Here is a 26,249-nt window from a genome sequence, read left to right as displayed (position 1 = left end):
GGAACCAAGCAACGATGAAAAGCACAATAAATGAAATTAAAAATACTCTAGACGGGATCAATAGCAGAATAACTGAGGCAGAAGAACGGATAAGTGACCTGGAAGATAAAATGGTGGAAATAACTACTGCAGAGCAGAATAAAGAAACAAGAATGAAAAGAACTGAGGACAGTCTCAGAGACCTCTGGGACAACATTAAACGCACCAACATTCGAATTATAGGGGTCCCAGAAGAAGAAGAGAAAAAGAAAGGGACTGAGAAAATATTTGAAGAGATTATAGTTGAAAACTTCCCTAATATGGGAAAGGAAATAGTTAATCAAGTCCTGGAAGCACAGAGAGTCCCATACAGGATAAATCCAAGGAGAAACACACCAAGACACATATTAATCAAACTATCAAAAATTAAATATAAAGAAAACATATTAAAAGCAGCAAGGGAAAAACAACAAATAACACACAAGGGCATCCCCATCAGGTTAACAGCTGATCTTTCAGCAGAAACTCTGCAAGCCAGAAGGGAGTGGCAGGATATACTTAAAGTGATGAAGGAGAAAAACCTACAACCAAGATTACTCTACCCAGCAAGGATCTCATTCAGATTTGATGGAGAAATTAAAACCTTTACAGACAAGCAAAAGCTGAGAGAGTTCAGCACCACCAAACCAGCTTTACAACAAATGCTACAGGAACTTCTCTAGGCAAGAAACACAAGAGAAGGAAAACACCTACAATAACAAACCCAAAACATTTAAGAAAATGGGAATAGGAACATACATATCGATAATTACCTTAAATGTAAATGGATTAAATGCTCCCACCAAAAGACACAGACTGGCTGAATGGATACGAAAACAAGACCCATATATATGCTGTCTACAAGAGACCCACTTCAGACCTAGAGACACATACAGACTGAAAGTGAGGGGATGGAAAAAGATATTCCATGCAAATGGAAATCAAAAGAAAGCTGGAGTAGCAATTCTCATATCAGACAAAATAGACTTTAAAATAAAGACTATTACAAGAGACAAAGAAGGACACTATATAATGATCAAGGGATCGATCCAGGAGGAAGGTATAACAATTGTAAATATTTATGCACCCAACATAGGAGCACCTCAATACATAAGGCAAATACTAACAGCCATAAAAGGGGAAATCGACAGCAACACAATCATAGTAGGGGACTTTAACACCCCACTTTCACCAATGGACAGATCATCCAAAATGAAAATAAATAAGGAAACACAAGCTTTAAATGATACATTAAACAAGATGGACTTAATTGATATTTATAGGACATTCCACCCAAAAACAACAGAATACACATTTTTCTCAAGTGCTCATGGAACATTCTCCAGGATAGATCATATCTTGGGTCACAAATCAAGCCTTGGTAAATTTTAAAAAATTGAAATCGTATCAAGTATCTTTTCCGACCACAACGCTATGAGACTAGATATCAATTACAGGAAAAGATCTGTAAAAAATACAAACACGTGGAGGCTACACAATACACTACTTAATAACGAAGTGATCACTGAAGAAATCAAAGGGGAAATCAAAAAATACCTAGAAACAAATGACAATGGAGACACGACGATCCAAAACCTATGGGATGCAGCAAAAGCAGTTCTAAGAGGGAAGTTTATAGCAATACAAGCCTACATCAAGAAACAGGAAACATCTCGAATAAACAACCTAACCTTGCACCTAAAGCAATTAGAGAAAGAAGAACAAAAAAACCCCAAAGCTAGCAGAAGGAAAGAAATCATAAAGATCAGATCAGAAATAAATGAAAAAGAAATGAAGGAAACAATAGCAAAAATCAATGAAACTAAAAGCTGGTTCTTTGAGAAGATAAACAAAATTGATAAACCATTAGCCAGACTCATCAAGAGAAAAAGGGAGAAGACTCAAATTAATAGAATTAGAAATGAAAAAGGAGAAGTAACCACTGACACTGCAGAAATACAAACGATCATGAGAGATTACTACAAGCAACTCTATGCCAATAAAATGGACAACCTGGAAGAAATGGACAGATTCTTAGAAATGCACAACCTGCCAAGACTGAACCAGGAAGAAATAGAAAATATGAACAGACCAATCACAAGCACTGAAATTGAAACTGTGATTAAAAATCTTCCAACACACAAAAGCCCAGGACCGGATGGCTTCACAGGCGAATTCTATCAAACATTTAGAGAAGAGCTAACACCTATCCTTCTCAAACTCTTCCAAAATATTGCAGAGGGAGGAACACTCCCCAACTCATTCTACGAGGCCACCATCACCCTGATACCAAAACCAGACAAAGATGTCACAAAGAAAGAAAACTACAGGCCAATATCACTGATGAACATAGATGCAAAAATCCTTAACAAAATACTAGCAAACAGAATCCAACAGCACATTAAAAGGATTATACACCATGATCAAGTGGGGTTTATTCCAGGAATGCAAGGATTCTTCAATATACGCAAATCAATCAACGTGATACATCATATTAACAAATTGAAGGAGAAAAACCATATGATCATCTCAATAGATGCAGAGAAAGCTTTCGACAAAATTCAACACCCATTTATGATAAAAGTCCTGCAGAAAGTAGGCATAGAGGGAACTTTCCTCAACATAATAAAGGCCGTATATGACAAACCCACAGCCAACATTGTCCTCAATGGTGAAAAACTGAAACCATTTCCACTAAGATCAGGAACAAGACAAGGTTGCCCACTCTCACCACTATTATTCAACATAGTTTTGGAAGTGTTAGCCACAGCAATCAGAGAAGAAAAAGAAATAAAAGGAATCCAAATCGGAAAAGAAGAAGTAAAGCTGTCACTGTTTGCAGATGACATGATACTATACATAGAGAATCCAAAAGATGCTACCAGAAAACTACTAGAGCTAATCAATGAATTTGGTAAAGTAGCAGGATACAAAATTAATGCACAGAAATCTCTTGCATTCCTGTATACTAATGATGAAAAATCTGAAAGTGAAATTAAGAAAACATTCCCATTTACCATTGCAACAAAAAGAATAAAATATCTAGGAATAAACCTACCTAAGGAGACAAAAGACCTGTATGCAGAAAATTATAGGACACTGATGAAAGAAATTAAAGATGATACAAATAGATGGAGAGATATACCATGTTCTTGGATTGGAAGAATCAACATTGTGAAAATGACTCTGCTACCCAAAGCATTCTACAGATTCAATGCAATCCCTATCAAACTTCCACTGGCATTTTTCACAGAACTAGAACAAAAAATTTCACAATTTGTATGGAAACACAAAAGACCCCGTATAGCCAAAGCAATCTTGAGAACGAAAAATGGAGCTGGAGGAATCAGGCTCCCTGACTTCAGACTATATTACAAAGCTACAGTAATCAAGACAGTTTGGTACTGGCACAAAAACAGAAATATAGATCAATGGAACAGGATAGAAAGCCCAGAGATAAGCCCACGCACATATGGTCACCTTATCTTTGATAAAGGAGGCAAGCATATACAGTGGAGAAAAGACAGCCTCTTCAATAAGTGGTGCTGGGAAAATTGGACAGGTACATGTAAAAGTATGAAATTAGAACACTCCCTGACACCATACACAAAAATAAACTCAAAATGGATTAAAGACCTATGTGTAAGGCCAGACACTATCAAACTCTTAGAGGAAAACATAGGCAGAACACTCTACGACATAAATCACAGCAAGATCCTTTTTGACCCAGGTCCTAGAGAAATGGAAATAAAAACACAAATAAACAAATGGGACCTAATGAAACTGAAAAGCTTTTGCACAGCAAAGGAAACCATAAACAAGACCAAAAGACAACCCTCAGAATGGGAGTAAATATTTGCAAATGGAGCAACTGACAAAGGATTAATCTCCAAGATTTACAAGCAGCTCATGCAGCTCAATAACAAAAAAACGAACAACCCAATCCAAAAATGGGCAGAAGACCTAAATAGACATTTCTCCAAAGAAGATATACAGATTGCCAACAGACACATGAAAGAATGCTCAACATCATTAATCATTAGAGAAATGCAAATCAAAACTACAATGAGGTATCATCTCACACCGGTCAGAATGGCCATCATCAAAAAATCTAGAAACAATAAATGCTGGAGAGGGTGTGGAGAAAAGGGAACACTCTTGCACTGTTGGTGGGAATGTAAATTGATACAGCCACTACAGAGAACAGTATGGAGGTTCCTTAAAAAACTAAAAATAGAACTACCATACGACCCTGCAATCCCACTACTGGGCATATACCCTGAGAAAACCATAATTCAGAAAGAGTCATGTACCAAAATATTCATTGCAGCTCTGTTTACAATAGCCAGGACATGGAAGCAACCTAGGTGTCCATCATCGGATGAATGGATAAAGAAGATGTGGCACATATATACAATGGAATATTACTCAGCCATAAAAAGAAATGAAATGGAGGTATTTGTAATGAGGTGGATGGAGTTAGAGTCTGTCATACAGAGTGAAGTAAGTCAGAAAGAGAAAAAGAAATACAGTATGCTAACACATATATATGGAATCTAAGGGAAGGAAAAAAAAAAAAAGGTCATGAAGAACCTAGTGGCAAGATGGGAATAAAGACACAGACCTACTAGAGAATGGACTTGAGGATATGGGGAGGGTGAGGGGTGAGATGTGACAGGGTGAGAGAATGTCATGGACATATATACACTACCCAATGTAAAATAGATAGCTAGTGGGAAGCAGCCGCATAGCACAGGGAGATCAGCTCGGTGCTTTGTGACCACCTAGAGGGGTGGGATAGGGAGGGTGGGAGGGAGGGAGATGCAAGAGGGAAGAGATATGGGAACATATGTATATGTATAACTGATTCACTTTGTTATAAAGCAGAAGCTAACACACCATTGTAAAGCAATTATACTTCAGTAAAGATGTTTAAAAAAAAAAAAAAAAAAAAAAACTGTTTGAAGAAATAGTGACCAAAAACCTCTTGAAGTTGATGAAAACCATTAATTTACAGATTCAAGAAGCTCAACAGACCCAGGCAGGATTAATACCAAGAAAAGCACACTGAGTACCTATAGTCAAACTGCTGAATATGAAGACAAAAAGAAAAATTTGAAACCATCCAGAGAAAAATAAACACATGACACACATGGAGCTAATGATACAAATGATATCTGTCTTCTAATCAGAAAAAGAAAAAAAGGAGGCCAGAAAGCAATTGGATGATCTTCAAAGTAATGAAAGGAACGTAAAAATCTGTTAACCTAGAATTTTATTTCCAGTGAAAATACCCCTCAAAAATGAAAAGTAAATGAAGATATTTTGAGATAACTTTAAGATCATATTCAAGATAATGGAGAGAATCTGAAACCAGCGGATCTGTACTATGAGAAATGCTAAAGTTCTTCAGGCAGAAGGGTGAAGATACCAAATGGAAGTTCTGATCTTCAGAAAGTAATGAAGACCTCCAGTAATGGCATATATGTGGGAGATTACAAAATATCATATCTGTTTTTCTTCTCTTAAACATCATAAGACTCTTTAAAGGAAACGTAACTTATGTTGTGAGGTTTTTACATCTGTAAATATGTAGAACACTAACACAAAGAACAGAAGGTAAATGGGACTATGCTATTTCAGGTTTCCTATAATTTATGAGACGTAGGGTATTAATTCTAAGTTGACTCTGATAAATTGATGTTGCACAATATAATCCCTAGAGCAACCATTAAATAATGCATGGAGGTATAGCTAAAAGTCAGAAGAAGAATTAACATTGAATTCCCAAAGTCTATCAGCTCAAAAGAAGGTAGGAAAGGGGAAACAGAGAAACAAAAATCAGATGAGACAATGCAAAGAGGGCCAAATGGCAATGGCTCTTGATCCTTTACAGATTTTGCAGAGTTTTTATTTAAACGATCTTTCCCCCTAGAACTTATAGAATAGTCCAAAGGAAAAGGGGCCAAAGATACATCTGAGAGACAGAAAATAAACTGTTTTCCTCTCTCTAACAAATAAGTCTTTGTTAGTGAATCAAATCTGTGAGTCTTACTGTGATGTACTTCCCTTATGACTCTCTAACTAGTAAGAGGTCTCCATGTCTCTTCCACAGATAGACTTCTGGTGAGTTACTTGTATACAAAACAATCATGGGCTTGTCTTAAAACCAAGTATGGATACCAAGTATGGATACAGTATAAGCTCAAATTGAGACCACTGGCTTTACTAGCAAACTGGGAGCCTTCCTTACTCATTCCTCATGGCATACATTCAATAAACAGTAAATCACCAGGTTTTATACATATTTTCCTCCAAGGAAGATAGTTCTTAAAGACAGATCCTCCACCATTAAAAACCTCCACATTAGTTTGGCCCTTACCATCATCTACCTGAACTACTTTGGTGTCTTCTTATACATTCTTGATTGCCAAAAATGCCAAGTTTAACAAATTAGGTCAGAATGTAAGTTGGTGCAGTTGATTTGAAAAACTGTTTGGCATTTTAACAATTAAACCTCTACCTATCATACGACTCAGACACTCTTCTCCTAGCTATTTACCCAAGAGAAGTAAAAACATATGTTTTCACAAAAATTTGTAAACAAATTCTTATAACTAGCTGCTTTATTCACAATAGCTAACAACTGGAAATACTCCAAATGTCCATCAGCAGGTGAATGGATAAACAAAATGTGTTGTATCCATACAATGGAATACTACTCAACAATAAAAGGGCATAGATTTTTTGATACGTGCAACAACACAGATGAGCCTTGAAAACATTATGCTGAGTGAAAGAAGCCAGACCCAGAATATAGATCATACGATTGAATTTTAATGAAATGGAAAAGCAGATCAGTGGTTGCCTGGAGTCACGGATAGAAAAAGGGATAGACTTCAAAGGGTCAGGAATCATCTTTTAGGAGTGGTGGAAATCTGTGTCTTGACTATGGTAGTGGTTTCACAAGTATATACAATTTTCAAAGCATATTGAATTGAACAATATGTTCAATTTAAGTGGGCGCTGTCTACTGTACCTAAGTTATTCCTCAATAACATTAATAAAAAATATTCAGCACTCATGGGGTGGAAGGGGTAACTTGTGAGATAGGTAAATTATTATAATTAACATTTCTGTTTTATGTTTAAGGAAACTAATTCCAAAAGGTCATTGTGCTTGCAAGTAAGTAGCAGAGTAGCAATTTGAGGTCTCATAATTTATCTCAATACCCTGTGATATTCCCACCCCCTTTGATCCTCCTGATGTACACGGTAGAAGTTGCAGGAATAGGGTTGCTCAGTGTTGGAGTTTGTAGGCTCTAGAATCATGCATCCCTGCATTTGAATCCTGGCTTCATCATTTATAAACTGTGAGATATTAAGCAAATTCTCTCAGCCCCAGTTTCCTTATCTGTAAAATGCCAATAATAAGAATTGTACCTACCTCATGGGATATTTATGAACATTAAATAGACAGTATAGTGTATATAAAACAATATCATGCCTGGCATGTAGTCCAGTAAATGTTGGCTAGTGTGCTTCATTTTCTTCATTTGCAAAATGGAGGTAGTAATACTACCTACCTGTAGTGCATTCAATGGTGGCCTCCAAAAAATATGTCCACGTCCTAATCCCTGGATCCTGTGAATGTTACTTTAACTTGGAAAACGGTCTTTGCAAATATAATTAAGCTAAAGATCTTGAGATGAGGAGATAATCCTGGAATATCAAGGTAAGCCCTAAATCCAATGACAAGTATCCTTAGAAGGGATTCTCCCCAAGAGCCTTCAGAGGTAGTGCGTCTTTGCTGGATTTGAGGGCTCTAGCCTCCAAAATTTTGAAAATGGGTTTCTGTTTTTTAAGCTTTCAACTTGTGGCAATTTGTTACAGCATCACAAAGAAACTAATACGCTGTGTCACAGGATCGTTGTGAGGACTGAAGAAGTTAATGTACACTAAGCTCTTGGTGCCTGTACATAGTGCATAATATGAAGATCAGTTATGTTGTGGTTATTCTTAGCAGCCGGCTTCTAACTCAGTTGTATATCTGTAGTCACATGGCCTCTGACTTGGAAGACATTGTCAAATTAAATAAAGAAAGCCCCATGGTTCATTTCTTCAATCTAAACTTTAAGCTGATTTGTTTTCCTTTAATTTGTCTACAGTAATTCCTTTAGGAAATCTATTGCTCTGTTGCTAATTTGAACTGTATTTGTTATTAAGTGCTCTAGGATTGCAGAACCAAGGGCACTGTAGCGATGTGAGAATGTATTGTTCTCTGTTATATTCCAAAGGGATGTGTTAATGACCAAGTTTTAAGCTAAACTCATAATTTCTAGGGTTTTGTTTTTTTTAACTTCCAATGTTCCTGCTCCTTTAAAAGAACTGATTTTTTTCCAAATTTGAATCTCATTCAACACAGTAATATTTTATTTTATTTATTTATTTTTAACATCTTTATTGGAATATAATTGCTTTACAATGTTGTGTTAGTTTCTGCTGTATATCTAAGTGAATCAGCTATACATATACATATATCCCCATATCTCCTCCCTCATGCGTCTCCCTCCCATCCTCCCTATCCCACCCATCTAGGTGGTCACAAAGCACAGAGCTGATCTCCCTGTGCTATGCGGCTGGTTTCCCCTAGCTATCTGTTTTACATTTGGTAGTGTATATATGTCAATGCCACTCTCTCACTTCATCCCAGCCTACCCTTCCCCCTCCCCGTGTCCTCAAGTCCATTCTCTACATCTGTGTCTTTATTCCTGTCCTACCCCTACATTTTTCAGAACCTTTTTTTTTTTTTTTTTAGATTCCATATATATGTGTTAGCATACAGTATTTGTTTTTCTCTTTCTGACTTACTTCACTCTGTATGACAGACTCTAGGTCCATCCACCTCAATAAACTCAATTAATTTATAATTGAGTTACAAATAACTCAATTTCTTTTTATGGCTGAGTAATATTCCATTGTATATACGTGCCACATCTTCTTTATCCATTCATCTGTTGATGGACACTTAGGTTGCTTCCATGTCCTGGCTATTGTAAATAGAGCTGCAGTGAACATTGTGGTACATGACTCTTTCTGAATTATGGTTTTCTCAGGGTATATGCCTAGTAGTGGGATTGCTGGGTCGTATGGTAGTTCTATTTTTAGTTTTTTAAGGAACCTCCATACTGTTCTCCATAGTGGCTGTATCAATTTACATTCCCATCAACAGTGCAAGGGGGTTCCCTTTTCTACACACCCTCTCCAGCATTTATTGTTTGTAGATTTTTTGATGCTGGCCATTCTGACAGGTGTGAGGTGATACCCCATTGTAGTTTTGATTTGCATTTCTCTAATGATTAGTGATGTTGAGCATCCTTTCATGTGTTTGTTGGCAATCTGTATATCTTCTTTGGAGAAATGTCTGTTTAGGTCTTCTGCCCATTTTTGGATTGGGTTGTTTGTTTTTTTGATATTGAGCTGCATGAGCTGCTTGTAAATTTTGGAGATTAATCCTTTGTCAGTTGCTTCATCTGCAAATATTTTCTCCCATTCTGAGGGTTGTCTTGTTTATGGTTTCCTCTGCTGTGCAAAAGCTTTTAAGTTTCATTAGGTCCCATTTGTTTACTTTTGTTTTTATTTCCATTTCTCTAGGAGGTGGGTCCAAAAGGATCTTGCTGTGATTTATGTCATAGAGTGTTCTGCCTATGTTTTCCTCTAAGAGTTTTACAGTGTCTGGCCTTACATTTAGATCTTTAATCCATTTTGAGTTTATTTTTGTGTATGGTGTTAGGGAGTGTTCTAATTTCATTCTTTTACATGTACCTGTCCAGTTTTCCCAGCACCACTTATTGAAGAGGCTGTCTTTCTCCATTTTATATTCTTGCTTCCTTTATCAAAGATAGGGTGACCATAGGTGCGTGGGTTTATCTCTGGGCTTTCTATCCTGTTCCAATGATCTGTATTTCGACGCAGTAATATTTTAGAAGTATTCACTTAAAGCTTCACTCATACAGTATGTCTGAGTGATAAATTAAAAGCAAGAATGTCGTCCACTTAACATGCTCTCTGTGCAATGGCAGAGCCAGATGACATTAAGTTTGTATTTTCCAGGATGCATACAGAGCATGACACTGCTCTACATTTTTTGATAAATAATTTAGGTTATCCTTATACAAATCACCATTTTACCCTATCAGTTGAGGACTGTGGCTTGCTATTTTAACTAACCAGCCAATTAATTCATTAGAAAGAACAAATTGTTTCACTGACTAATCTGACAATTCATCCATAATGGTTGGACTGCACATGTGGACACACCTAGAGAAAAGCACTGGGGTAAGCATCTGCTCCATCCCCCAGTCATGGGCACCTGATGTTCTATATCCATCCAATAAGCTGAGCTCTATGGAAGAAAGAAAGAAAGAGGGCCATGGAGAGCAAATCACTGGCCCTCCAAATTCCCAAGGGTCTCGAATTACAGTAAGAAAGAAAATCAATCAGGGTGTTTCTCTATTTTCTTGTTAGAAAGGGACCACACAGAGTGAACATCAGTAACAAAATACAGCTGTGAAAACAAGATTTTGGCAGGGAAGAGAGGTGTGAGGAGGAAGGTGAGAAGGGCATATTTGGAGGTATTCCACCTCATTTTCCCTGGGAATGGTTGGTGAGCCAACAACATAAATCAAAAAAATGCTTAAAAACATTCATTATCTTGGAAGATCATGTGTTACACATATATGAGGTCAAACCTGGTGCTCTATGAAAGAACAAGTGAATGTGTTGTAAGTGTGCTTGAATTATCAAGAAATGAAAAATGTTTACTTTTTTTCCTAAAAAAGGAAAAAAGACCCTACTGAGTAATATATTTCAAAACCCATGTGAGTAAACAAAATTCCAGAACTCATTTGTTTTTCCTTAAGTACTTGAAAACCAAGGACAGGAGAATATCATTTCTGAATATATTATTAAACTTTATTTAGAAAACAAAGCTTGTTTTCTCAAAAAAAAAAAAAGCATTCTTCCAACAGTGTAGAATTTTCCACATACCTGTAAAAATGCAGGGTACTCTAAGTGCATGCTAAAGTAGTTTGAAAATAATTTGTTTCTTATCAGTATATTCCAGTGATTTGTTTCATAATCATATTTGATACAGAATTCAGTGAAAGTAATGGTGGTGAATACCTATATAACATGGGCAAAATATTACTTCTAAAATGGTAAATGAAAACTTGTAAAATATCAGACTTCAGATGAAAGTCATGTCTATTAGAAAAGGTAAACATTAGCTTTGGAAGAACAAATGGAATGTTTCTTAACAGGTTTGGCAAGGTGAGTGGAAAGTATTTCTCATACACATTTTTTTCTGAACAAGGGATAATTTGTGAAGGGATAAATTAGTGTAGGAAAAACAAGTTGGGAATAGATTGTAAGCAACAGTTTAATGAGTAAACCATCCACAGATTCCCAGAAACTGTTAGGCACTGAGAGAACTCGTCACTAAATATATGGTAGTGATTACCTTGAAAACCTCATCCAACTCAGAAACATACAGTTCATTATCCCTAATGTTATTTTTCTGAGTATTTTTGCATGTGTAAAAAATTTGCCCAGAGCCTGAAGACTGTAATTTTCCTTTCACAAATACATGGATTATCTGTGTGTTTGGTTTTTACAAACACTAGTGAGCAGTCATAATTCAGACAGGCACATTTTTATGATAGATATTTCCAATTATTGAGCAGAATAATCGATAATATGAACTTTAATATTTATCATATGCTTGTCATTAGGCTAGAAGGAAATATTGAGAAATATGACATGACTGCTGTTTTTAAGAAGTTTACTCATTTCATTGAAGAATTAAAAATAACACACCTGAAATAAATAATAAGTATGTGTCATTTATAAGTGCCATAAAAGTTCAAAGAAGGGAGAATAAAGATGACATTTAGGGAAGATTGAGATTATGCTGACATGCAAGGACTTAAATATGTTTGTGATTTTCAAAAGAGGGAGAATATCAGCCTTTTTGAAGTGGAGAGGAAGGGTGTTATATGAAAAAAAAAATCTTCGATATTACAACAATTTTATATTTAAGAAGAGATCAAAATCAGTGACTTTGGCTTTCATGATGCAAATCAAGGAAAGTAAAGCTTTACAAATTCCTATCTAGTAGGATAAACAAAAACTATGATTCTTAATGGGGTGAGGGAAAGAGGGGCATATCAGAATCTCTCCAGGCAACAGAAATTTTGGTACCATGGTTGAGAAACACTGGAGGAGGGAGCAAAGTAGATGGAGATGCACTCCCGGTGGAGATGAGGCGAGAGAGAGAGAAAGTGGAAAAGACTTTGAAATGTGTGGAATAAGGTGAAGATATGGGAGTGGAAAGGGGTGCTGGTAGATAGAGAGACCATTGAAAAATAAAGTGCCAGGCTAACATGACTGTACTTGATTTGATGGACAACAAAGAGCCATATTTGATTCTTAAGCATAGGAGTGTTAAGATGGGTGGAGTTCGGGAAAGCTAGTCTACCTGACATAGATACACAGGGTGAAAATGAAAGATTGAGAGAGAAGAAAGTGGAAGAAGATAGATGAGTTAGAAACATCTGGGATATTTAGCCATGATGAGCCAGGATTGGGGATAAAGTGAGGTAGTAGACTTTCTTCTGTCCCAAAGAAGATATAAAGGTATGACTTCAAGTCTGGAAAACTAAAAGGACTTATTGATACTTACCTGATCATGAGGGTGATTCTCCCAGGGTGAGGTTTATGCATTACACTCCAGATATACCGAACCCTGCAATTTCTCCAAATGTGGGAAACTCTACTGCATAGTTTGTGGTGGTGGGTGATTGTGTTCTCACTTTCCCTTAAGGAAAATAAAAGATTTATTGTAACCATGCCACACTCTTAACCTTACTTCCTCAGAGTGCATGCAGGCCTGTTCTTTTCATGCACTTAGAAGGGCAGTTAGTTGGAAAACATGGTCAATACTTGAAGGTGCAACCCAATTTCAAGGGCTTAGTATATTTCATGCTGTGGTGTAATTTCTTCATCTGGGTTGGCATTCTCCTTGTTTTACTTTGGTAAAAATATTTAGTACTAAATTATAAAAATAAGATTCAATTTCTCCTTCCAGTTATGTCTATCATGGTCAGGTAAACTCAAGAATGGTTAAATAAAGTGTTTTTACCCACATGTATATGGAATGCAAATAAGTAAAAGTCTTTTCATTTTTCATTTTTGTGCCTCTTCCAACATGTGGCCTTCTCTGGCTGGTAGTTAGTGAGAGTCATACTTCAGAATCTTAAGACAAATGGTATTGAAGGGTTCCTTCCCACTTTGTGGGTTCCCACTTTTCCTCTGTAGCTCTGAAATTTGTCCAGAAATCTGTGTTGGCTGGCATCTGGAGAAGTTACCAATTGTGGATCCCAAGTTGTCTACTAAAAGAGGGCATAGAGAAACAAGAATTTTTCATGCCTGTCCAGCTCGTAAATTGAGTAGCTACACCCTATATAGGTAGCCTGGGAGAATAAGGTGGAAGAATTTACAAATGTATATTTTCAATCTCACTGTTTCCCACAGTATTCTTAATTAAAGTCAGATCTGTTGTCCCAAGTTATTTTTACCTTGGCATTTTGAGGTATGATTTTAAGTGCCAGTAGTGTGATTGTTTCCACAGTACTGTGACATTTATTTTCTTAAAAAAACAAAACAAAACAAAACACTTGTGGGCCACCCCAAGGACTCTGTACTGTCAGTGTCATTTTTAGTGGTGTCAAAAAAGCCACTGCCAGTTTTGACAAAGAAGGCAAGTCTACAAATATAATCACCACTGCTGCCCAAGTCACCAGAGAACATGGTAGTGTTTGAAAGAGCTAGAAATAAATTATTTAGTACTTAGCGTACCTTTGTATTCAACATGCCACCACCAGGATAAAGTGGTTGAACTCTACTGAAAGAAGCAATTAATCAGAAAATACACACACACAGAAACACAATTTCCAGCTGCCAATGATTTCATTGGATTCAGCTGGAATCTGATATTTTGAAGAAAGCAATGAAAAATGGGAGAAAATAGCAGATTAAGAAGAAGGAGGAGCAAAGAAGAGGATGGGAGGTGGGAGTGACAGTAACTGCTGATGTCTTTGACAATTCAGTTTCTACACCCCCCAAATTAAGACAAAACAGGAAGAGGAAAAGTCAACTCTGCAAGTACAATACTTTCTGTGTAACAACCTCACAATAAATTGCTAGAGTTAACAACCTGTAACAACTAACAGCTTATATCTAAGTCGTGGGATTGGGAGTAGAGTGGAGATTGCTTAAATAAAACATTTTTCCCAAAGAGTTGAGTAAAATAGCATAAGGAATAAGGGTCAAGGCTCAGCAGCAGGCGAGGAAGATTGTGACCCTTTGGTCATAGAAGCCAATACCAGTATTTGGGAAGAGACCAGAGAAAAGGTAAATAAAGGCCAGTTCACATGGGCAGGAAATGACCCAACCTTTCTGCGGGTCAAGTCCTCATCAAGGTACTAAGGACAAGCTCCTGAGGCTCTTCATTTCTGCACCTAGGAATCTTCTCTGAAACATGACACAGTTGCTCCTTCTTCATTTCCTTCATCACCACCCCAAAGACAGCCACAACTAAAACGTGGAGGGAATAGGTAGGGGAGAAGTGAGGAGGGGTAGACAACAGGTCAAAGGGGAAGAGGAAGAGAAAAATTCTGAGAACCAGACTACAGCTTCTTCCTTCCCAGCTCCAGCCTGTTCTGGGGAGAAGGGAGGAGAATAGCTTGGCATTGGGTGTGAGATTTACATTTTAAACTTAAGCGGCTAATTCTTGAACACCAGAAATAGACTGTCCTAATAGCCAAAAATTGCAGAAAAGTTATAGAATCTGGCCAAAACCCTGTTTAGGAAAGACAAGAGGGAGGAGATTCAATATAGAACAGTTGACATTTATCTTAAAAGATATAATTTTCATGTTTATTGAGACTACTCACTAAAGCAGTGCTATGGACTGAATGTTTGTGCCCCCCTAAAATGTATAAGTTGAAATCCTCATCCCCAAGGTGATGGTATTAGGAGATGGGGCCTTTGAGAAGTGATAAGGTCATGAGGATGGAGCCCTCATGAAAGGAATTAGTGCCTTTCTAAAAGAGATCCCGGAGAGCTCTCTTCCCCCTTCCACCATGTGAGGACACAGGGAGAAGATAGTTGTCTGAGAACCAGGAAGTGGCCCTCACTAGACCCCAAATCTGCCCATAAATTCCTGTTGTTTATTAGTTACCCAGTCTATGGTATTTTGGTTATAGCAGCTTGAATGGACTAAAACAAGCAGTGTATCTTTGCTAGTGAAGAGATATTTTCTTACACATTCCTTGTCAATTAGCAGCATAATACTATGTCTTTGGTGTCTATCTGATCCTGTTGTTTCACAGACCCCCTTCCTGAAACCTGCTCTCTGTTTCTACATTCACTATAACTCCATTCTTGACTAAATTTTAAAAACGTTTTTGAGATATAATTCACATACCATACAATTCACCCAAAATATATTATTCAATGGTTCTTAGTATAACACAGAGTTGTGTACAATTTTATATTAGCACAAGCAATTTTATAACATTTTCATCACCCCAAAAAGAAATACCACACTCCTTACTCATAATTTCCCATCCCCATCGCCCCCCGCAGGCAACCAACCCTAAGCAATCTACTTTCTATCTCCATATGTCTTCCTATTTTGGACATTTTATATAAATGGAATATGTGGTCCTTTCTGAATGACTTTTTCACTTACCGTAATGTTTAAAGGTCCATCAAAGTTGTAGCAAGAATTAGTATTTGATTTCTTTTTATTGTCAAATGCATTGATTGTAAGGATATACCACATTTTGTTTATCCATTCATCAGTTAGTGGACATTTGGGATGTTTCCACTTTTGGTTTTTATGAATAATGCTACTATTAATATTTGTGTAAGTTTTTATGTTAACTATGTTTTTGTTTCTCTCAGTTATATGCCTAGTAGTAGAATTGTTGAGTCATATGGTAACTCTATGTTTAACCCTTAGAGTTAATACCAGACTGTTTTCCAAAGTGACTGTACCATCTTACTTTTTTTTCTATCAGTGTGTAGGAGTTCTAATATCTCCAATTCTTTTTTTTTTCTTCTTAATGTTGCTGTTTTCTTTCTTTTTTTAAAATTTTATTTATTTATTTATTTATTATTATTATTATTATTTTGGGGCTGTGTTGGGTCTTCGTTTCTGTGCGAGGGCTTTCTCTAGTTGTGGCAAGCGGGGGCCACTCTTCATCGCGGTGCGCAGGCCTCTCACTGTCGCGGCCTCTCTTGTTGCGGAGCACAGGCTCCAGACACGCAGGCTCAGTAGTTGTGGCTCACGGGCCCAGTTGCTCCGCGGCATGTGGGATCTTCCCAGACCAGGGCTTGAACCCGTGTCCCCTGCATTGGCAGGCATATTCTCAACCACTGAGCCACCAGGGAAGCCCTCTGCAATTCTTAACAACACTTACTATCACTTTTCTTTTTCATTATATTCATTCTAATTTATGCAAAAGTATCTTCTGATTTTGATTTCCATTTCCCTGATGGAAATTATGTGGGCTAATTATGTGAGCATCTTTTTATGTGCCTATTAGCCATTTGTATCTCTTTGTTGTAGAAATGTCTATTCAGATCTTTTGCCCATATTTTAATTATGTCTTTTTATTACTCAGTTGTAATAGCTCCCTATATATTCTAGATACAAGTTCCTTATGAGATATATGGTTTGCAAAGTTTTTTTTCCCATTCTGTAGGTTGTCATTTCACTTTTTTGATGGTATCCTTTAAACTACAAAAGGTTTTAAATTTTTGTCTATTTATCTATTTTTGTTGTTGTTGCTTATCCTTTTACTATCATATTTAAGAGACAATTGCTTAATCCAAGGTCATAAAAATTTATGCCTATATTTTCTTCTAAGAGTTTAATAGTTTTAGCTTTTATATTTAGGTCTTTGATCCATTTTGAGTTAATGCTTACATATTGTGTAATATATGGGCCCAACTTTATTCTTTTGCATATAGATATCCAGTTGTTCTAGCACCATTTGTTGAAAAGATTATTCTTTCCTCCATTGAACTGTCTTGGCACCAACTAATTTTAACCTGAGTTTTCTATTGAACTTTTCATACTATGCTTTTGGCCTTAGCTCCAAGTTCTTAGAACCTACATTATTTCTCACTATGAAATTTGGTTCTTGAACATTTTTGGGTAAATCACTCTCTTCCTTAATGGCTGGAAAACTATAGCTGCTGACTGGCAGTGGTTGCATCTCCCCAACTCCTCTAGCACTACCCACAGAAACCATTACAACCTGCTACAATACTACCTCTAAATTATAGTTGGGCTCACTCCTGGTCCAGCCCACAGTTAATGATTAACAATCCGATTTCTTCAAAAGTTGCCTCTATAAAAATTATTCTCATAGGTACCTCTCTAAATTCAGCCCTTCTCTAAACCTAAATTTCAAATCCTCTGAATGGCATCCCATCACTATCTCAAACTCAAATATACAAAACTTTGTGTTATCTATAAAACTTGTTTCAATTCCAGTGTTCCATTTTCCAGTGAAGGGAATCATCATTATCCTAATCAATAGGCCTGAAATCTCAAAGTCATTTCTGACGCTTTGCTACCTTGGTTTCTGGTATAGCTACTTTTTTGTTTGTGTGACCAGTAAACAAATCGGAATTACCTTACTGTGAATTCAGATCTTCAGCAAAGACTGCGTTAGTTTGCTAGGGCTGCTGTAACAAAGTACCATGGACTGAGTGGCTTAAACAGAAGAAATTTATTGTCTCAGAGTTCTAAAGGCTAGATGTCCAAGATCAGTGTCATGCAGGGTTAGCTCCTTCTGAGGGCTGTGAGGGAGAAATCTGTGTCATGACTCTCTCTTAGCTTCTGGTGGTTTGCTGTCAATCTTTGGTATTCCTTGGCTTCTGCTGCATCACCCTGATCTCTACTTTTATCTTCACATAGCATTCTGTGTGTAAGTATTTATGTGTGTTTTTGTGTGTGTGATTGAATGTGCATGTGCCCAAATTTTCCATTTATATAAGAACACCAGTCATGTTGGATTAAGGGTCCACTCTACTCCTGTATGACCTCATCTTAACTTATTATAACTGCAATGGCCCTGTTTCCAAATACAGTCCCATTTTGAGGTTCTGTGGGTTAGAACGTCAACATATGAATTGGGGGGAGATACACAATTCAACCGATAACAAAGATGAAGAAGACGAAAAAAGATTAGAGAACCCTAGATAAACAATCTCCACTTTCCTGCTGTCAAAAACTTCAGAGCTGATCTGATTACTATACTTTCCAAACTTTGTTACATTCATAGATCAGGGTCTCCTGTGAAACAGACTCTGAGACTAAGATCTCCATATGGGAAGTTTTCTTAAGGATTAAAGATGCAAAGATTTTCCATCTATAGGTTTTTAAATAACTTGCAGACTCTGCAGAGCATACTCATGTAAGGCCTTAATATAAAGGCAAAAGATAAAGTGCTGTAAGAGAAAGTACAAGCAGGCACTGGGGTAAGAAAGACATCCAGACGCTAGCTCCCAAGTGTCCTTCTACACACAAGCACTGTACTTTGGATCTAAATTGAAAAAGATCTGTGGGAGAAATGTTGTCTTTAGGAAAACTCAAAGCAGAAGTTCCCAATGAGGATTTTATGCCCTTCTGTTCATGCAGTTAAACCAGGCTGTTTAACCAGGTAAAACATTTAGAAACCATCAACAAACAAAAAAACTGACCCTGGGTGTTGTCAGGGAAGTTTCATCCTGCCATGAGTGAATCTATATTTATCTCTATATTCCCAACTATGCCTACCATAATCTTAGAAAGTTGTTAGTAAAAGTTGTCACTCTGTGAGTCGAATGATGGCCCCCTCAAGGATACCTATGCCGTGGCTGAAGTGTGTGTGTGTGTGTGTGTGTGTGTGTGTGTCTGTGTATGTGTGTGTGTGAGAGAGAGAGAGAGAGAAATATTTGATAGAAACTTACTAAAAAAATGATGGGTAAGAATTAGAGTAGGACATATAAAAAGTGATGAAGGAGAAAAACCTACAACCAAGATTACTCTACCCAGCAACGATCTCATTCTGATTCAACAGAGAAATTAAAACTTTTACAGACAAGCAAAAGCTAAGAGAATTCAGCACCACCAAACCAGCTTTACAACAAATGCTAAAGGAACTTCTCTAGGCAGCAAACAAGAGAGAAGGAAAAGACCTACAATAACAAACCCAAAACAATTAAGAATATGGTAATAGGAACATACATATGGATAACTACCTTAAATGTAAACAGATTAAATGCTCCAACCAAAAGACACAGACTGGCTGAGTGGATACAAAAATTAGACCCTATATATGCTGTCTACAAGAGACCCACTTCAGACCTAGGGACACATACAGACTGAAAGTGAGGGGATGGAAAAAGATATTCCATGCAAATGGAAATCAAAAGAAAGCTGGAGCAGCAATTCTCATACCAGACAAAATAGACTTTAAAACAAAGACTATTACAAGAGACAAAGAAGGACACTACATAATGATCAAGGGATCGATCCAAGAAGAAGATATAACAATTGTAAATATCTATGCACCCAACATAGGAGTACCACAATACATAAGGCAAATGCTAACAGCCATAAAAGGGGAAATTGACAGTAATACAATCATAGTAGGGGACTTTAACACCCCACTTTCACCAATGGACAGATCATCCAAAATGAAAATAAATAAGGAAACACAAGCTTTAAATGACACATTAAACAAGATGGACTTAATTGATATTTATAGGATATTCCATCCAAAAACAACAGAACACACTTTCTTCTCAAGTGCTCATGGAACATTCTCCAGGATAGATCATATCTTGGGTCACAAATCAAGCCTTGGTAAATTTAAGAAAATTGAAATCATATCAAGTATCTTTTCTGACCACAACACTATGAGACTAGATATCAATTACAGGAAAAAAATCTGTAAACAATACAAACACATGGAGGCTAAACAATACACTACTAAATAACCAAGAGATCACTGAAGATTTCAACGAGGAAATCAAAATATACCTAGAAACAAATGACAATGAAAACATGATGACCCAAAACCTATGGGATACAGCAAAAGCAGTTCTAAGACGGAAGTTTATAGCAATACAATCCTACCTCAAGAAACAAGAAACATCTCAAATAAACAACCTAACCTTATACCTAAAGCAATTAGAGAAAGAAGAACAAAAAAACCCCTAAGTTAGCAGAAGGAAAGAAATCATAAAGATCAGATCAGAAATAAATGAAAAAGAAATGAAGGAAACAATAGCAAAGATCAATAAAACTAAAAGCTGGTTCCTTGAGAAGATAACCAAAATTGATACACCATTAGCCAGACTCATCAAGAAAAAATGGGAGAAGACTCAGATGAATAGAATTAGAAATGAAAAAGGAGAAGTAACAACTGACACTGCAGAAATAGAAAGGATCATGAGAGATTACTACAAGCAACTATATGCCAATAAATTGGACAACCTGGAAGAAATGGACAGATTCTTAGAAAAGCACAACCTTCCAAGACTGAACCAGAGAGAAATAGAAAATATGAACAGACCAATCACAAGCACTGAAATTGAGACTGTGATTTAAAATCTTCCAGCAAACAAAAGCCCAGGACCAGATGGCTTCACAGGCGAATTCTATCAAACATTTAGAGAACAGCTAACACCTATCCTTCTCAAACTCTTCAAAAATATAGCAGAGGAACACTCCCAAACTCATTCTACAAGGGCACCATCACCCTGATACCAAAAGCAGACAAAGATGTCACAAAGAAAGAAAACTACAGGTCAATATCACTGATGAACATAGATGCAAAAATCCTCAACAAAATACTAGCAAACAGAATCCAACAGCACATTAAAAGTATAATTCAAAAGGATACAAGCAGAATAAGAGATATACCATGTTCTTGGATTGGAAGAATCAACATTGTAAAAATGACTATACTACCCAAAGCGATCTACAGATTCAATGCAATCCCTATCAAATTACCAGTGACATTTTTCACAGAACTAGAAGAAAAAATTTCACAATTTGTATGGAAACACAAAAGACCCTGAATAGCCAAAGCAATCTTGAGAAAGAAAAATGGAGCTGGAGGAATCAGGCTCCCGGACTTCAGACTATACTACAAAGCTACAGTATTCAAGACAGTATGGTACTGGCACAAAAACAGAAACACAGATCAATGGAACAGGATAGAAAGCCCAGAGATAAACCCACGCACATATGGTCACCTTATTTTTGATAAAGGAGGCAAGAATATACAGTGGAGAAAAGACAGCCTCTTCAATAAGTGGTGCTGGGAAAACTGGACAGCTACATGTAAAAGAATGAAATTAGAACACTCCCTAACACCATACACAAAAATAAACTCAAAATGGATTAAAGACCTAAATGTAAGGCCAGACACTATAAAACTCTCAGAGGAAAACATAGGCAGAACACTCTATGACATAAATCACAGCAAGATCCTTTTTGACCCACCTCCTAGAGAAATGGAAATAAAAGCAAAAATAAACAAATGGGACCTAAAGAAACTTAAAAGCTTTTGCACAGCTAAGGAAACCATAAACAAGACAAAAAGACAACCCTCAAAATGGGAGAAAATATTTGCAAATGAAGCAACTGACAAAGGATTAATCTCCAAAATTTACAAGCAGCTCATGCAGCTCAATATCAAAAAAACAAATAACCCAATCCAAAAAGGGGCAGAAGACCTAAATAGACATTTCTCCAAAGAAGATATACAGATTGCCAACAAACACACGAAAGGATGCTCAACATCACTCACTAATCATTAAAAAATGAAAATCAAAACTACAGTTAGTTATCACCTGACACCAGTCAGAATAGCCATCATTAAAAAATCTACAAACAATAAATGCTGGAGAGGGTGTGGAGAAAAGGGAACCCTCTTGCACTGTTGGTGGGAATGTAAATTGATGCAGCCACTATGGAGGACTGTATGGAGGTTCCTTAAAAAACTAAAAATAGAACTACCATACGACCCAGCAATCCCACTACTGGGCATATACCCTGAGAAAACCATAATTCAAAAAGAGTCATGTAACACAATATTCACTGCAGCTCTATTTACAATAGCCAGGACGTGGAAGCAACCTAAGTGTCCATCAACAGATGAATGGATAAAGAAGATGTGGCACATATATACAATGGAGTATTATTTAGCCATAAAAAGAAACGAAATTGAGTTATTTGTAGTGAGGTGGATGGACCTGGAGTCTGTCATACAGAGTGAAGTAAGTCAGAAAGGAAAAAAAGGTTCTGAAAAACCTAGGGGCAGGAAAGGAATAAAAATGCAGACATAGAGAATGGACTTGAGGACATGGGAAGGGAGAAGAGTAAGCTGGGACGAAGTGAGGGAGTGGCATGGACATATATACACTACCAAATGTACATAGATAGCTAGTGAGAAGCAGCCACATAGCACAGGGAGATCAGCTCGGTGCTTTGTGACCACCTAGATGGGTGGGATGGGGAGGGTGGGAGGGAGACGCAAGAGGGAGGAGATTGGGGATATATGTATATGTATAGCTGATTCCCTTTGTTATAAAGCAGAAACTAACACACCATTGTAAAGCAATTACACTCCAATAAAGATGTTAGAAAAGAAAGTACAATAAAAACAGAAACCAGGATACACAGTGCTTCAAGTCTCAGGCAAGTGACTAGTCAGAGGGGACAGGTCTCAGCCTCTGGGTTGGTACTTAAGTATAAAGTTCTGGTGCAAAAGCAGATTATTGAGTTTAAGGCAAGATGGCAAGTTCTTAGGCTGAGGTTCCCAGCAAGATTTTGTCACTGAACATAAAGTGCCTGGACCAAATCTGAGGGTAAAGGTCAAGGCAAAAACTCAGTATTAATGGCTTAAGCTGACAAAATGGAGATGAAAAGAACTGAGACTTGGAAGCAACATAAATATCTAGTCACTGAGACTAAAGGAACCAAATTCCAGAGGGATCAGTGAGGGACTTTTAACAGCACATGGTAGGTCCCATGCAATGCAAAATTGTACAATACAAAATTGCAGCTAAAATTCTATCCAGGGTTTGCCTGGGACAGTCCGGGTTTGTCCTCGTTTTGCCTATTATCTCAGAGTCCCATTCCATTTAGAATTGTCCTAGACAAAACATCCAAGTTTGAACGACGTATTATGTGGTCACATGACTTGGAGAATGGGAAAGCTGATTAGTAAGGAGCCTTAATTTTTACCCACCTCTGCCAGAATTGGCTTGGGAACAACAGGTGAGACATGAGAAGCCGAGAGAAGGTGCATAGGTTATGGCTGAATGAGGGAAAAAAGTGATCAAAGACCACCTACCTAGGCAGAGAAACATGTACTCTGATATCCCAATATAGTTCTCTTTTGTTGTTTTTCTTTTAACAACACCAATACTAATGCCCTAGTTAATTATATAATGCTTCCCCCACTTTTTTGTTTTCTGTTTGGCAAGTGACTCTACTGTTTCCCAAATGAATCAGTGATTGGGATTGGATTAATTTAATTAAAATAACTGTTACCATGATGCAAAAAAAAAAAAAATTGTTGACTATCCAGTTACTTTAATGAGAAATGATTGTGTGACTGTGGTGCAAAGAAAGCGTGCAGTTGCGTATAACTAAATTTCTGTCAAAACAAAATGACATAAATCCAATGAAATTATGCATTTTCTAATTTGCTTTAATTCAAGTGAATTCTATAACCTAAATTTGACATTCCCACTCTTGGGAAGCCGAATTCTTCAGAGATTGAACGTCTCAACTCCTTAGGCCAAGATAGAGCCTTTAATTGAAAAATAATTTTATTCTTTCTTTCTTGTTTTAAGAGGCAAAAAAATTAAAATCACTGTATTTTTTCTCTTCTAGTCCTAAGAGAGGTTTCCCCATTCATGACATAATTGAAAGTTTTCAAACCTAAAACACCTTTAAAACAGGAATAAATCAAGACTAAGTAGGGTTCCTCTCTATGCTTTTTGGAGAATAGGTTCCAGGAAGCTCTCAGACGGCTCAAAGTAGGACAGTGTAGTAAGAAAAGAGGCTAGAAATAAGGGCAGGGTACCAGTGGGGAAGAAAGGATTAGCAAATAATTGCCTAAGAAAACATTTACCGAGAGTTGAAAGCTTATCACCAGAGTGGCTACCCAACATTGTTAGAATTTATCTCAGTTGATAACATAAACAATGAAAAAGACATAAAATTTTTAATCTATCAATTCCTGTATTTAATGAGTTTCAGGGCCGTACAGTGTAGTGGTTAAGAGTACTACATGCTACCTGGACCCAGCTTTTAGCTTCATTTCCTACAAGGTGTATAACCCTGGATACATCATATACCATTTAATTCTCATTTTTTCCACCAGTAAAATGCGGCTGACCATAATAGTATGTCACAGAGTTATGAGACTATGTCCAATTAATGTAGGCTCTAAAAATACCTACAATTATTTTCTCTAATCTGTTTTTCATTCTATCAGCCAAAGTCAGAAAGAATTTTAATAAATCTTCATCTGGGAACTGGATATTTAAAGTTTCCCACTGACTGCGATGGTTTTATTCACTCAAGTTTCTCTACAATCATCTCACTCAAGTTTCTCTACAATCATCTCTCTCTCTTTTTCTTTTTTTTTTTTTTTTTTCTCTACAGTCATCTCTGAAACTCCTTTTCAACTTATCCTGGTCCAAATAATTGTTGACTTTTGCACATGTGGAGATATTTATCCATATAGTCTGGACAATAAATTTAGCACCAGAAGACTGGTGCTTCTGTTCTGTTTCTAATGTGGTTTTAGAATCCAAAGCATGTTCTTCATCCTGAGGCAGAGTCACATACTGTGTAGCTTGTAACAGATAAAATAATCAAGGCCACCTGTAAAGTATATTGAGAATAACGTAATAGGAGAATGGATGTAGTCACCGCTTTAATGCCTAAGTCTTAGAATCACTTTGAACCCTTTTGTACTTTTGCTAAGTATAAATATAAAGAAGCTTCCATTAGTATTATTTGGAATATTGAAATCCATTGAATAACAGGACTGTCTGGAGAGGGAGTTAGAGGTCTTGTAAGTAACCTTCCCACTGGCCTCCTCAGGTGCATGTGTGCATAAAGATATTAATTCTAATATATCTCCAGAAGGACATAATTACTTTACCAAAGGAAATGACTTTTAGTAACTTCCTTAACTGTGTTATGCTTGTTTCCTCATGGGATTAAAATGGGTATAATTTTGCCTACATTTTATAGTTGTGATGAGGATTAATAAAATGATGCACCTATAGTATATATAGCACAGTGCCTGACATATGGCGAGTACTAAGTGAATGATGTATATCAACACAGAAATCATTATGCCTATTAGTATTTCAGAGTATATTTAACATTATGTACGAATTCTTAAAATCTGTAGTCCTCAATTCAAGGAGTTAGAAAAATAAGTTTTATAGATTAGCTACTGGTTAAACATTAGTATATTTTATTCTGGGGATTTGAAATATTCCTTATTCCTTCCCAAGTTTTTTTTTCTTTTCTTTTTAATCACCTTTCTAGTTCTTTTCTTGTTCAGCAAAATTCAAAGCTGAAAAATAAAAACATATCCTAATGAAGTACAATATTATCTCAGAAAATGTGTTCTTTAATTTCTGTGAAATTTAGTAGGATGTTGTTTCCTTCTTCTGATTTGCATAACATTTTTGAGGTAATTTAAAACATATAATTACAAATATATATATTCAGGAAGAAAATATCAATAAGAAAGAAAAGGAAGAAAATAAAAATCACTTGTGGTAATTATCTGCTTTAGCTAGAACAGAGGAACTGGTACTGAACTTGTTCACCAAAAAAACAACAACTATAAAACTAGACAAAACACACGAACCAACTCCTTTAAGCACTGGACAGTAGGCAGCGCAAGAGCACAATCTCTGAAGCAGAGAAATTCACAAGGTGAACACATGCTTGTTCCAGTTCTCTGTCTAAGGCAGGTGTCCCCAGCCCCCAGGCCACAGACCAGTACAAGTCCATGGCCTGTTAGGAACCGGGCTGCACAGCAGGAAGTGAGCGGTGGGCAA

The sequence above is a fragment of the Eubalaena glacialis genome, chromosome 8 (genome assembly GCF_028564815.1).
Source record: "Eubalaena glacialis isolate mEubGla1 chromosome 8, mEubGla1.1.hap2.+ XY, whole genome shotgun sequence".
Taxonomy (NCBI): domain Eukaryota; kingdom Metazoa; phylum Chordata; class Mammalia; order Artiodactyla; family Balaenidae; genus Eubalaena; species Eubalaena glacialis.
The sequence above is the reverse complement of the archived record's forward strand: the minus strand, read 5'-3'. Positions refer to the sequence as shown.